This window comes from Tetrao urogallus, assembly GCF_951394365.1.
Source record: "Tetrao urogallus genome assembly, chromosome: 1".
Lineage (NCBI taxonomy): Eukaryota > Metazoa > Chordata > Aves > Galliformes > Phasianidae > Tetrao > Tetrao urogallus.
Window position 1 is genome coordinate 613,217 of NC_136813.1, and position 12,098 is coordinate 625,314.

Consider the following 12,098-nt stretch of genomic DNA (forward strand, 5'->3'; position numbering starts at 1 on the left):
ATGAGAAGAGCCCCGAGAGCGGGGCGGCGCAGGTAGCAGCTCTGCGCCGACCATCAGAAGCGCCCGCAGAGCTCCTGGCAGCGCTAATTGCTGGGTGCTCGTTTAGGGCTCTGGCCGCGTTCTGGGGTCTCGGCGCAGGCGAAGGGGCTCCGGCCTCGGCGGGGTCACGGCAGACCCCGTGCTGGCGCCAGGCCGGCGGGTGCCCGATGCCGTGCCGGTCCCTGCAGCCACGGCCGGGCACGGAGGCGAGCTGCGAGCGGCAGAGCCGTGCAGGCAGGCAGCTGCAGGCGCACGAGGGATGCATCGGGACAGCCTGCACGGGCACGGGGCGGCTCTGTGCGCGGTGCCACGCTGCACTGCGTCGGCACAGCCCGCAGCCCCTCGCCACCAGCCGGCCCGGGGGCTGCGGGGCTCTCGGCTCCAGGATGCGGCCGGTGCTGGGGAGCGCGGCGGGCTGTGGGAGGGGGCTGGGGAGCTGAGCACGGAGAGCTGCAGGGCTCGAGGCGGCGTGAGGGGCAGAGCCCAGCGGCGGAGGAGCCGTGCAGAGCGCGGCCGGCCCCGCAGGAAGCAGCCTTCTCCGCAAGGCGTGAAAAGCGCGAGTCATCCTCTCCGAAAGCGGTCTGCGCTGTTGTGGGTTGGGGCCCGGAAGCCCTCGTGGTGCCCAGCGAAGGGCCTCGGCTGCGACACCTCCGGACCCGTCCTCGGCCGCACGGCATTGGGGCCCGCAGCGCTCAGCACCGCGCAGCGGGATCGGGGCAGCACTGCGGGTTGAGCCGCCCCACAGCCCGGGGCCCACGCGGCCGCCTCAATCGCGGGCAGACCCGGGTCCCCACACGCTCCCAGGTCCCGCCGGGACCGGAACGCAGCCCTGCCACACACACGGCACCGACGTGCTGATGCTCGAGGTTTAATGCGAGAAAGAAGAAGAGGGCACCAGCTGTGGGATGAGGCGCAGCCTGGCTCCGGCACACGCACGGAGCAGCACAGTTCTGCACGCCGCCGGCCCTTGGGCGCACGTCTCTCCCCATCCCCACCCTTGGGTTCTGCTGCTGCCCTGCCCCTGCACAGCCCCGCAGCTTCGCAGAGCTCTAAGCTGCTCCAGCTTCCCATCTCCCCACCCCCCAGCCCCAGCTCCCCACCTCCCCAGCTCCCCACCTCCCCAGCTCCCCACTCCCCACAAACTGAGATGTTCCCTTCGCCTCCACACTCCCCGTCCCCTTCCTTCCAGAGCTGCTGGCATGGGGTCACCCTCTGTGCCCCCATCCCCGTCTGGCACGTTTGGGGCAGGGCAGGGGGGGCAGAGCCGGCCCACGGCTGAGCCCCAGCCCCACCTCCTGGTGGCCCCGACCCCACTGCCCACCCTGGTCATTTAGAAGCTCACAGTTGTAGTTGCTCTCCGTCTCTTTAGAGACGAGTTTGATTTGGTTTCTGCCATCGTCGGTGGAGAAGTCGGTGACCTCAAAGACTTCAAAGGGTGGGATGAGGACTTCTTCCTGAGGGGGGAAGAAGGAGAACGGATTGATGGGGGCACCATGGCAGGTCTGGATCTCAAAGAAAGTGTCCTTGCCAAAGTCCTCTGCAGCACTCTTGTTTAGGGAGGCGGAGGTGAACTGGCCGAAGCGCACAGTTTTGCCTTTTTCGGCTGTGAAGCGGATGCCCCGCACGCCGCGGTAGACGTTGTAACATTGGTTGGGATTGGATCTTCGCAGAGCCTGCAGCGCCTGGGTCAGGAGGAAGTGCAGCGTCTTGAAGTGATACGACTGCATGTAGTGCTGGTGGGAGAGTCCGCCCTGACGTGTGGCTGCGTTGAACCTCTTGTACATCCCACCTGCAGCACTGTACGCCAGCACGGCGATGGCCTGATCCATATTCAGATTTGGGCAGTCATTAGGATTTTGGCAGATCTTCTTCCATTTTGCAGCTGCCTTCTTCCAGGTCTTTGCATAGTCCTTGTTGTTTTTGATCTCCGTACGTTTCACCTCCTGTATCTTAGTCTTCATCTGATTCTCACAGCCGTCGTATTGGTCATCGAAGGAGTCGGGGGCCACGTCCATCTCTATCTCCGTGGGGTCGAGGTCTCCGTCGTGCAGGGCGCTGCTGGCGGCCGACGTGCTGAGCAAGGTGCCGGCCAGCAGCACCCAGCACAGGGCGAGGAGCTCCATGAGTGGGAGCTGGCTGCAGGGAGAAGCGGAGCAGATGCATCGCGGGGACCTCAGGACCCAACGGACCCCCCTGACAGCACAGAGAAGCACCCCAGCCTGCGTCCCATCCAGGGCTGCTGGGCTCTGCCCCCCCCCCGCTGCCCCCGGCCTCCGGCCCACGGCTGCCGTTCCCTGCTGCAGACAAGAAGGTTCCCCAGCGCAGCCCAGCAGCCGGGAGCAGCCCTGGAGCTGCAGCACGCTGTTACCTTTGCTCTGCTTCAGGCAGGACCCACGGCGTGATGCAGCTGCAGGACAGCCGGAGCTGGGCTCCGACTTTGTAGAGCAGCCCCAGCCCGCGTGCCCTGCGTAACTCACCCGCAAGCACCCCAAACTGCCCGGTTGTGGCCAAGTGGTTGCGAGGACTTCCCCCAGGAAATGTCCGTGTTGAGCCATCCCCCTGGCCTTGGTGCACGTGTGGTTCGCGGTCCCACGGGCGCTGAGATGAGCGGCTCTGGCTCCGCAGCCCTCGGTGCAGAGGGGCTCCCGGCAGCTGGCGCTGGACCCGCTGAGCTGGGCTGGGTGGGATGGAGCTGATGGACTTCCTAGGAGCCGGTCGGGTGCCGCGTGTTGTGTTTGGGGCGAGCGGGGCTTCCGACAACGTAAGGGCTGCTCTGCCTGCGGGGAGTCTGGGCTGCAGCAGGAGCTGCAGGGCACAGAGCCGGGCCGGCTGCTCCAAAGGCCCAAGGCAGATCCTGCAGCACAGGGCGCCGTGCTGTGAGCTGGGCACTTGGCCCTGGGGGACGGGCTGTGCCCCCCCAGCAGCATCTGCTGAGGTGTTTCTTTCTGCGTCACACATCTTATTTCCTTTGTCATCTTTTTCTCACCAAACTGTCCCTCTCACCTGGGCACTTTTCACACTTCTGTCTGCATCAATGCTCACCCCAAACCCACAGTGCGGCAGTGAGCAAACAGCCGAGTGCTGCAGAGCTGCTGCTGGCTTAAAGCACAGCAGTGCTACTGCTGCTGGGGGCTCGTTCCAGAGGGCTGAGGTAACAGCAGACCTGAGCAGAGGCTGTGAGAGCAAAGACATTTCTTTGCACTGCGCTATCACCGTTATCATCATGTCCTGTTAAACAACCTCCATCTGCTCTGCCTCAACTCCAAACCATTTCCCCTTGTCCTGCTGCCATCTCCCCTTTCACAGAGCTGCCTCCCCTCCTGTCTGCAGGCTCCCTTCAGGCACTGCAGGCTGCACTGAGGTCACCCCGCAGCTTCTCTTCTCCATGCTGAACAAGCCCAGCTCCCTCAGCCTGTCTTTGCAGGGAGGTGCTGCAGCCCTCTGCTCATCTCTGTGGCTCCTCTGCACCCTCTCCAACAGCTCCCTGTCTTTCTTGTGCTGGGGGCTCCAGCCCTGGACGCAGTGCTGCAGATGGGGCCTCACGAGGGCAGAGCAGAGGGGGACAATCACCTCCCTGTCCCTGCTGCCACCCCTCTGCTGCTGGAGCCCAGGATCCCGTTTGCTTTCCCAGCTGCAATGCACACTGCTGGCTCATGTTCCGCTTTTCATCCACCAGGACCCCAGGTCCTTCTCTGCAGGGCTGCTCTCAAGGGCGGCTCCTTCCAGTCTGTATGGATGCTGGGATTCCCCGGCCCAAATGCCAATCCTTGCACTTTGCTGTGCTGAACCTCATTAGATTCTGCCAGGCCCCCCCTTCAGGACTGTTGGAGTGCCTCTGGATGGCATCCCTTCCTTCCACTGCGTCAACCACACCACTCGGCTTGGTGTCCATGGATCCACACACGGATGTTTCTGCACGGATCCATAGGGCTGATCCCACCTGCCTCCATCTGGACGCTCTGGTCCAGCTCCTTTGGGGCGCTCAGGGCTGGGGCTCAGGGCTGGCTCTGGCCCTGGCTCTGTTTGTGGCTCTGCAGGAGTCTGAGGGATGAGAGTGGCCACTTGTGTGCCAGGCCAGGGCTCGTGAGGGAGGAGAGGGAGGGAGAGGAAGAGAAGGAAAGAAAGAAGATGCAGCCGGTTGTCATGGCTTTATGTGTTCTGGTTTTCAGAATTCCCCATCATAACACCATGCAGAGCTGCGGGAGTTGAAGTGCAAATGCTCCAAGTCCAGGTGCCCATCCCTGTACATCAGGGAAGCCACGGGATCTGGCCCTTCGTGGGGGTTGGTCTCTTACTGATGGCAGTGGGTGCTGGAGGTGCTTTCCTGGCCGTTCCAAGCTCTTCAGGTTTGCCTCGGTCTCAGGAACTCTCTCTCTCCTGTCTTCTTTGCTTTCTTAGTCCCCATGTCAATCACATTGTACAATATTGTGTTATCTTGCACTGCCACACCACAGTCAGTCAAAGAAGGTTTCCTCCACAGGTCATTGCCGCAGTTTCTTTTCCTCCTTCCTCGTGCCCAGCTCCCATCTCCCTGCCCCTTTTCCTTTTCCCTTCCCATTTTGTGGGGCCGGCTGGGGGGCCAGGGCCCTAAAGCCCCCCTGTCACAGGCACAGATCGATCGAGTGAACCCCGTGACACCAGGGATCCCAGGGACAGCATGGATAGCAGTGGGGCCTGGGGCGGCTTCGTGCTGCTTTCACTGGGCTCGTCCAGCAGCAGAAGACGGAGGAGATGAAGGGGCCCTTTGCCCCGTGGCTGCTCCTGCCTGGCTCCATCAGGCCCAGCTCCTTTGGGGCGCTCCCATCAGCTTCCTCTTCTACGCGCCCATTTCTGTCCCTGCTCATTCCCCCATCCCTGTCTGCATCCGTGTCCTTATTATTGTCCATCTCTCTCTTTGTGACGCCATTCAGCAGCTGCCACATCCCACTACCAAGGACATCCATCCGTATGCACAAATGGATCCTGGGGGGCTCCTGTGCTGGAGGCTCCCTGGGGGTCCCAGCAGACCCCACAGTCCAGCAGTGCCCGCAGCAGTTGGCAGCAGTGCTCCAAGGCTGCCTGGTTTTCCTGCATCAGCTCCAGGATGAGCTCCGTGTGGGAGCAGAGGGGCGCTGAAGGCTCCGTGGGGCTCTGAGATCCAAGCCTGAGTGGGGCTCTGCTTGCTCAGCCCCAGGGAGTGAAGGGCGCTGGGGGCTGCTGCCGGCAGAGCAGGGGCTCCGGGCTGGGCCACATCCACATCCTTAGAGCAGCTAGAATGCATTGAACTGCACCTGGGGGAGAGCGGTGCAGCAGTGGAGAGCTTGTGGGTGAGAATCAAGGGGCGGGCTGGTATGGCTGGCACTGTCGTGGGAGTGTGCTGCAGGCCCCCTGATCAGGAGGAGGAGGTTGATGAGGCCTTCCCCAAGAACTGGAAGCAGCGTCACGATCCCAGGCGCTGGTGCTTAGGGGGGACTTCAATTATGCAGAGATTTGCTGGAAAAGCAATGTGGCCAGGCATGCGCGGTCCAGACGGTTCCTGCAATGTGTTGAAGACAACTTCCTGATGCAGGTGGTGGAGGAACCGACGAGGAGAGGGGCACTGCTGGACCTTATTGTCACTAATAGAGAAGGGCTTGTCAGGGAAGTAAAGGTCGGGGGCAGCTTGGGTTGCAGTGACCACGAGATGGTGGAGTTCAAGATCCTGAGTGGAAGAAGCAAAGCAAAAAGTAGGATTGCTAGCCTGGACTTCAGGAGAGCCGACTTCGATCTCTTCCAGGACCTACTTGGAGCGATCCTGTGGGTGTTGGAAGGCAAGGGGGCCTGTGAGAGCTGGTGGGCATTTAAGCAGCTCTTCTTCCAAGCTCAGGGTCGGCGTCCCTGTGAGGAAGAAATCGGGAAAGGGTGGCAGGAGAGCTGCGTGGATGAGCAAGGAGCTCGTGCACAAACTCAAAGGAAAGAAGAAGGCCATGAAATGTGGAAAAAGGGTCTGAGCACTTGGGAGGAATACAGGAACGTTGTCAGGGCCTGCAGGGATGCGACGAGGAAAGCTGAAGCCCGCCTGGAATTGAATCTGGCGAAGGGGATAAAGGATAATAAACAAGGCTTGTTTAAGTACGTTAACAGTAAAAGGAAGACAAGGGAGAATGTGGCTCCCCTGCTAAGTGACGGGGCTGTGCTGGCGACGGGGGATGCTGAGAAGGCGGAGATACTGAATGCCTTCTTTGCTTCTGTCTTCAGTGAAAAAGCTCCCCCTCGGGAATCCGAGAGCCTGGAGGTGAGTGAGAGGATCTGGGGAATGGAAGACCTCCCTGCAGTCAGGGCAGAGGTGGTCCGGGAGCGCCTAGGCAACACCAATGTTCACCAATCCATGGGACCCGATGGGATTCATCCACGGGTGCTGAGGGAGCTGGCAGAGGTGATTGCTGAGCCGCTTTGTGTCATCTTTGAGAGGTCTTGGAGGATGGGGGAGGTGCCTGAAGACTGGAGGAGAGCCAACGTCACTGCGGGCTTCAAAAAGGGCAAGAAGGAAGAGCCAGGCAATTATAGGCCAGTCAGCCTCACCTCTGTCCCTGGAAAAGTGATGGAACAGCTGTGCTGGGTGCCATCTCCAGACAGCTGGGAGAAAAGGAGGTGATGAGGAGCAGTCAGCACGGGTTCACCAGGGGGAGGTCGTGCTCCACCAACCTGGTGGCCTTCTATGATGTTGTCTCTGGCTGGGTGGATGGGGGGAGAGCAGTGGATGTAGTCTACCTTGATTTCAGCAAGGCTTTTGATGCTGTCCCCCACGACATCCTTATAACAAAGCTGAGCAAGTGTGGGATGGATGAGTGCACAGTGAGGTGGGTTGAGAACTGGCTGACTGGCAGAGCGCAGAGGGTCGTCGTTGGTGGTGCAGAGTCCGGTTGGAGGCCTGTAAGCAGCGGTGTTCCTCAGGGGTCTGTGCTGGGTCCGGTCTTGTTCAACATCTTCATCAATGGCCTTGATGAGGGGATGGTGGCCACCCTCAGCAAGTTTGTGATGATACAAAGTTGGGAGGATTGGCTGACAGCCTGAAGGCCGTGCTGCCATTCAGCGAGAGCTGGATAGGCTGAGAGCTGGGCAGAAAAAAACGGATGAGGTTTAACAAAAGCAAGTGTAGAGTCTTGCATCTGGGGAGGAATAATTGCATGCACCGGTACAGGTTGGGGGATGAGCTGCTGGAGGGGAGCTCTGCGGAAAGGGACCTGGGTGTCCTGGTGGATGACAGGTCGGCCATGAGCCAGCAGTGTGCCCTCGTGGCCAAAAAGGCCAATGGCATCCTGGGGTGCATTGCACAGAGCGTGGCCAGCAGGTCGAGGGAGGTGATCCTCCCCCTCTGCTCTGCCCTGCTGAGGCCTCATCTGGAGCACTGCGTCCAGTTCTGGGCTCCCCAGTACAAAAAAGACAGGGATCTCTTGGGAAGAGTCCAGCGGAGGGCCCCCAAGATGGGGAGGGGCCTGGAGCACCTCTGCTATGGGGAAAGGCTGAGTGAACTGGGTCTGTTCAGTCTGGAGAAAAGAAGACTGAGAGGGGACCTGATCCAGGTCTATCAGTATCTGAGGTGTGGGGGGCAGAATGGCGAGGCCGGACTCTTTTCAGTGGTGAGTGGAGACAGGACAAGGGGAAACGGCCGGAAACTGCAGCATAGGAAGTTCTGCACCAATGTGCACAAGAACTTCTGTACAGTGAGGTGACGGAGCACTGGAACAGGCTGCCAGGGAGGTGGTGGAGTCTCCTTCTCTGGAGATGTTCAAGACCTGCCTGGATGCCGTAGGGAACCTGCTTTGGCAGGGGGTTGGACTCGATGATCTCTGGAGGTCCCTTCCAACCCCTACAATTCTGTCATGCTGTGATTATCCATGTCCACATCCATGTCCTTCTTTGTCCACATCCATGCCTGTGTCCCTCTCCAGCAGCTGCTGTCACTGCCCCACAGCCCCTCACGGCCCCACAGCCCCTCGCGGCAGTTCTGAGCCCTGCTCTCCGCTGGCACCCAGAGGCTCCACGCGGCGCGGCGCTGCACCACGGCAGGCCGGCTGGCGCTGGGGGAAAGGCTGCGCCCCATCGGGCGGCGGTCGCGGCCCCGCTCGGAGCTCAGCGCCGTCCGTCCCCGCGCGGCAGCACGAGCAAATCTCCCCGCGCCGACGAGCAGCGCTGTTTCTCCCTCCGCTTCCGCGCCAGCACGGACGCTCCATCTCCTCGCAGCAGCTCCGCCTCTCTTCCTTCTCCGTTCCGATGCTCGCCCCGGTCCCAACGGAGGGCCACCGAGGACGGGCTGCGCTCCCGGGCTGGCGGCGCTCCGCGCTCTGCCGGCCGCTTCCCCGCCTCCCGTTGTTCGTCCCCTCCCGGCGCTGCCTCGACACGCCCGGTGCCTTTTGCTTTGGGCCGCGGGGGAGGAGGGCGGCAGGGGGCGCGGAGCGGGGAGGGGCGGCGGCGGGGGGACCCGAGCGGCCGGGGCTGCGCCCACGACCCCAGCGGAGCCCTGGCCCACGGCCCTGACGCCAAGACCTGCAGAGGTGGGGGAACGGCTGTGGCCGAGCAGCGTCGCCACTGTCCATGCTGATGCTCCCACCTGGGAGCTGCGACGTGCCGGCACCAAGGACATCCATCCATACACGCAGATGGATCCTGGGCGGCTCCTGTGCTGGAGGCTCCTGTGCTGGAGGCTCCCTGGGGGTCCCAGCAGACCCCAGCGCCCCAGCAGTGCCCGCAGCAGTTGGCAGCGGTGCACCAAGGCTGCCTGGTTTTCCCGTATGACACGGAGCAGCTCCAGGATGAGCTCCGTGTGGGAGCAGTGGGGCGGTGAAGGCTCCGTGGGGCTCTGAGATCCAAGCCTGAGTGGGGCTCTGCTTGCTCAGCCCCAGGGAGTGAAGGGGGCTGGGGGCTGCTGCCGGCAGAGCAGGGGCTCCGGGCTGGGGCACAGGGCTGGCTCTGTCTCCAGTGTGGTCAGAGGGACACGGGTGACCAACACTGCCAGTGTGCCGGGAGAGGGATCGGGGAAGGAGCAGAGAGAGGAAGGGAAGGTGGAAGCAGCAGCACCTGGGAGCCCAGGGATGCCAGTGGGGCTCTCCATGATCACAGCGATGCTCCTCCACTCGTGGTGCTCCGGTGATGCTCCGTCGCTTGCGCAGGAGGAACGTGGCCCGCTCTGCTCTTGGCACTGCCAGCTGAGCTCCTGCAGGCCCCCAGCTGTGGCACACGGGGACCGGGCTCTCAGAAACCCACCCCGCAGCCCCTCCCCGCCTGCTGGCCCTGGAGCTCCCGGGCTGCAGGAATTGCCCCGCACTGGGGCTTTGCTCCTGCAGGACAGCAGAGGGCCGCGGCCTCACCGCAGCACCTCCAGAGTGCGCAGAATGAAAGCAAGCAGAAAGCAAGCAGGCACTTCTGCTTCGGCCCCTGTCCTGTTCGGCGGCTCCGCTTGCAGGGCCCCCGGCGCCTGCTGGGCAGCGCCGCGCAGCAGTGGGGACAGCGGGAACAGCAGCGGGACAGGGACAGCAGAGCTGGGGGGGCGCTGCGGGGGGACATCGCCAGGGACAGCGGGGCGGGAGCGGGGCGCTGCTGCCACCCCCATCCCTGCTGCCGAGCCCAGCCCTTCTCCTTCCCGCAGATGAGAAGAGCCCCGAGAGCGGGGCGGCGCAGGTAGCAGCTCTGCGCCGACCATCAGAAGCGCCCGCAGAGCTCCTGGCAGCGCTAATTGCTGGGTGCTCGTTTAGGGCTCTGGCCGCGTTCTGGGGTCTCGGCGCAGGCGAAGGGGCTCCGGCCTCGGCGGGGTCACGGCAGACCCCGTGCTGGCGCCAGGCCGGCGGGTGCCCGATGCCGTGCCGGTCCCTGCAGCCACGGCCGGGCACGGAGGCGAGCTGCGAGCGGCAGAGCCGTGCAGGCAGGCAGCTGCAGGCGCACGAGGGATGCATCGGGACAGCCTGCACGGGCACGGGGCGGCTCTGTGCGCGGTGCCACGCTGCACTGCGTCGGCACAGCCCGCAGCCCCTCGCCACCAGCCGGCCCGGGGGCTGCGGGGCTCTCGGCTCCAGGATGCGGCCGGTGCTGGGGAGCGCGGCGGGCTGTGGGAGGGGGCTGGGGAGCTGAGCACGGAGAGCTGCAGGGCTCGAGGCGGCGTGAGGGGCAGAGCCCAGCGGCGGAGGAGCCGTGCAGAGCGCGGCCGGCCCCGCAGGAAGCAGCCTTCTCCGCAAGGCGTGAAAAGCGCGAGTCATCCTCTCCGAAAGCGGTCTGCGCTGTTGTGGGTTGGGGCCCGGAAGCCCTCGTGGTGCCCAGCGAAGGGCCTCGGCTGCGACACCTCCGGACCCGTCCTCGGCCGCACGGCATTGGGGCCCGCAGCGCTCAGCACCGCGCAGCGGGATCGGGGCAGCACTGCGGGTTGAGCCGCCCCACAGCCCGGGGCCCACGCGGCCGCCTCAATCCCGGGCAGACCCGGGTCCCCACACGCTCCCAGGTCCCGCCGGGACCGGAACGCAGCCCTGCCACACACACGGCACCGACGTGCTGATGCTCGAGGTTTAATGCGAGAAAGAAGAAGAGGGCACCAGCTGTGGGATGAGGCGCAGCCTGGCTCCGGCACACGCACGGAGCAGCACAGTTCTGCACGCCGCCGGCCCTTGGGCGCACGTCTCTCCCCATCCCCACCCTTGGGTTCTGCTGCTGCCCTGCCCCTGCACAGCCCCGCAGCTTCGCAGAGCTCTAAGCTGCTCCAGCTTCCCATCTCCCCACCCCCCAGCCCCATCTCCCCACCTCCCCACCTCCCCAGGTCCCCACTCCCCACAAACTGAGATGTTCCCTTCGCCTCCACGCTCCCCGTCCCCTTCCTTCCAGAGCTGCTGGCATGGGGTCACCCTCTGTGCCCCCATCCCCCTCTGGCACGTTTGGGGCAGGGCAGGGGGGGCAGAGCCGGCCCACGGCTGAGCCCCAGCCCCACCTCCTGGTGGCCCCGACCCCACTGCCCACCCTGGTCATTTAGAAGCTCACAGTTGTAGTTGCTCTCCGTCTCTTTAGAGACGAGTTTGATTTGGTTTCTGCCATCGTCGGTGGAGAAGTCGGTGACCTCAAAGACTTCAAAGGGTGGGATGAGGACTTCATCCTCCCGGGGGTAGAAGGAGAATGGATTGATGGGGGCACCATGGCAGGTCTTGATCTCAAAGAAAGTATCTTTCCCAAACGCCTCTGCAGCACTCTTGTTTAGGGAGGTGGAGGTGAACTGGCCGAAGCGCACAGTTTTGCCTTTTTCGGCTGTGAAGCGGATGCCCCGCACGCCGCGGTAGACGTTGTAACATTGGTTGGGATTGCATCTTCGCAGAGCCTGCAGCGCCTGGGTCAGGAGGAAGTGCAGCGTCTTGAAGTGATACGACTGCATGTAGTGCTGGTGGGAGAGTCCGCCCTGACGTGTGGCTGCGTTGAACCTGTTGTACATCGCACCTGCAGCACTGTACGCCAGCACGGCGATGGCCAGATCCTGACTCAGCTGTGGGCACTGAGTGTGGCAGCCACAGCACTTCTGCCATTCCGCAGCTGCCTTCCTCCAGGTGCCTGCATACTTGGCATTCGTGCCGAACTCTGAACGGTTCACCTCCTGTAGCTCTTCCCACATGCTGTCCTCACAGCCGTCGTATTGGTCATCGAAGGAGTCGGGGGCCATGTCCATCTCTATCTCCGTGGGGTCGAGGTCTCCGTCATGCAGGGCGCTGCTGGCGGCCGACGTGCTGAGCAAGGTGCCGGCCAGCAGCACCCAGCACAGGGCGAGGAGCTCCATGAGTGGGAGCTGGCTGCGGGGAGCGGCGGCGGGGGCTGCAGGGAGAAGCGGAGCAGATGCATCGCAGGGACCTCAGGACCCAACGGACCCCCCTGACAGCACAGAGAAGCACCCCAGCCTGCGTCCCATCCAGGGCTGCTGGGCTCTGCCCCCCCCCCGCTGCCCCCGGCCTCCGGCCCACGGCTGCCATTCCCTGCTGCAGACAAGAAGGTTCCCCAGCGCAGCCCAGCAGCCGGGAGCAGCCCTGGAGCTGCAGCACGCTGTTACCTTTGCTCTGCTTCAGGCAGGACCCACGGCGTGA

At 63.5% G+C, this 12,098-nt stretch overlaps 2 pseudogenes across 2 annotated transcripts; both read right to left on the reverse strand.

Annotated features, from left to right (window-relative positions):
* Nucleotides 1-1,244: 1,244 nt before the first annotated feature.
* LOC306954156 (NAD(P)(+)--arginine ADP-ribosyltransferase 2 pseudogene) lies at nt 1,245-2,177 on the reverse strand (annotated as a pseudogene). The gene has a single exon. The product of its transcript is annotated as an NAD(P)(+)--arginine ADP-ribosyltransferase 2 pseudogene (transcript).
* An 8,702-nt stretch (nt 2,178-10,879) lies between these two features.
* LOC306954167 (NAD(P)(+)--arginine ADP-ribosyltransferase 2 pseudogene) lies at nt 10,880-11,827 on the reverse strand (annotated as a pseudogene). Its single transcript has one exon. The product of its transcript is annotated as an NAD(P)(+)--arginine ADP-ribosyltransferase 2 pseudogene (transcript).
* Nucleotides 11,828-12,098: the final 271 nt, after the last annotated feature.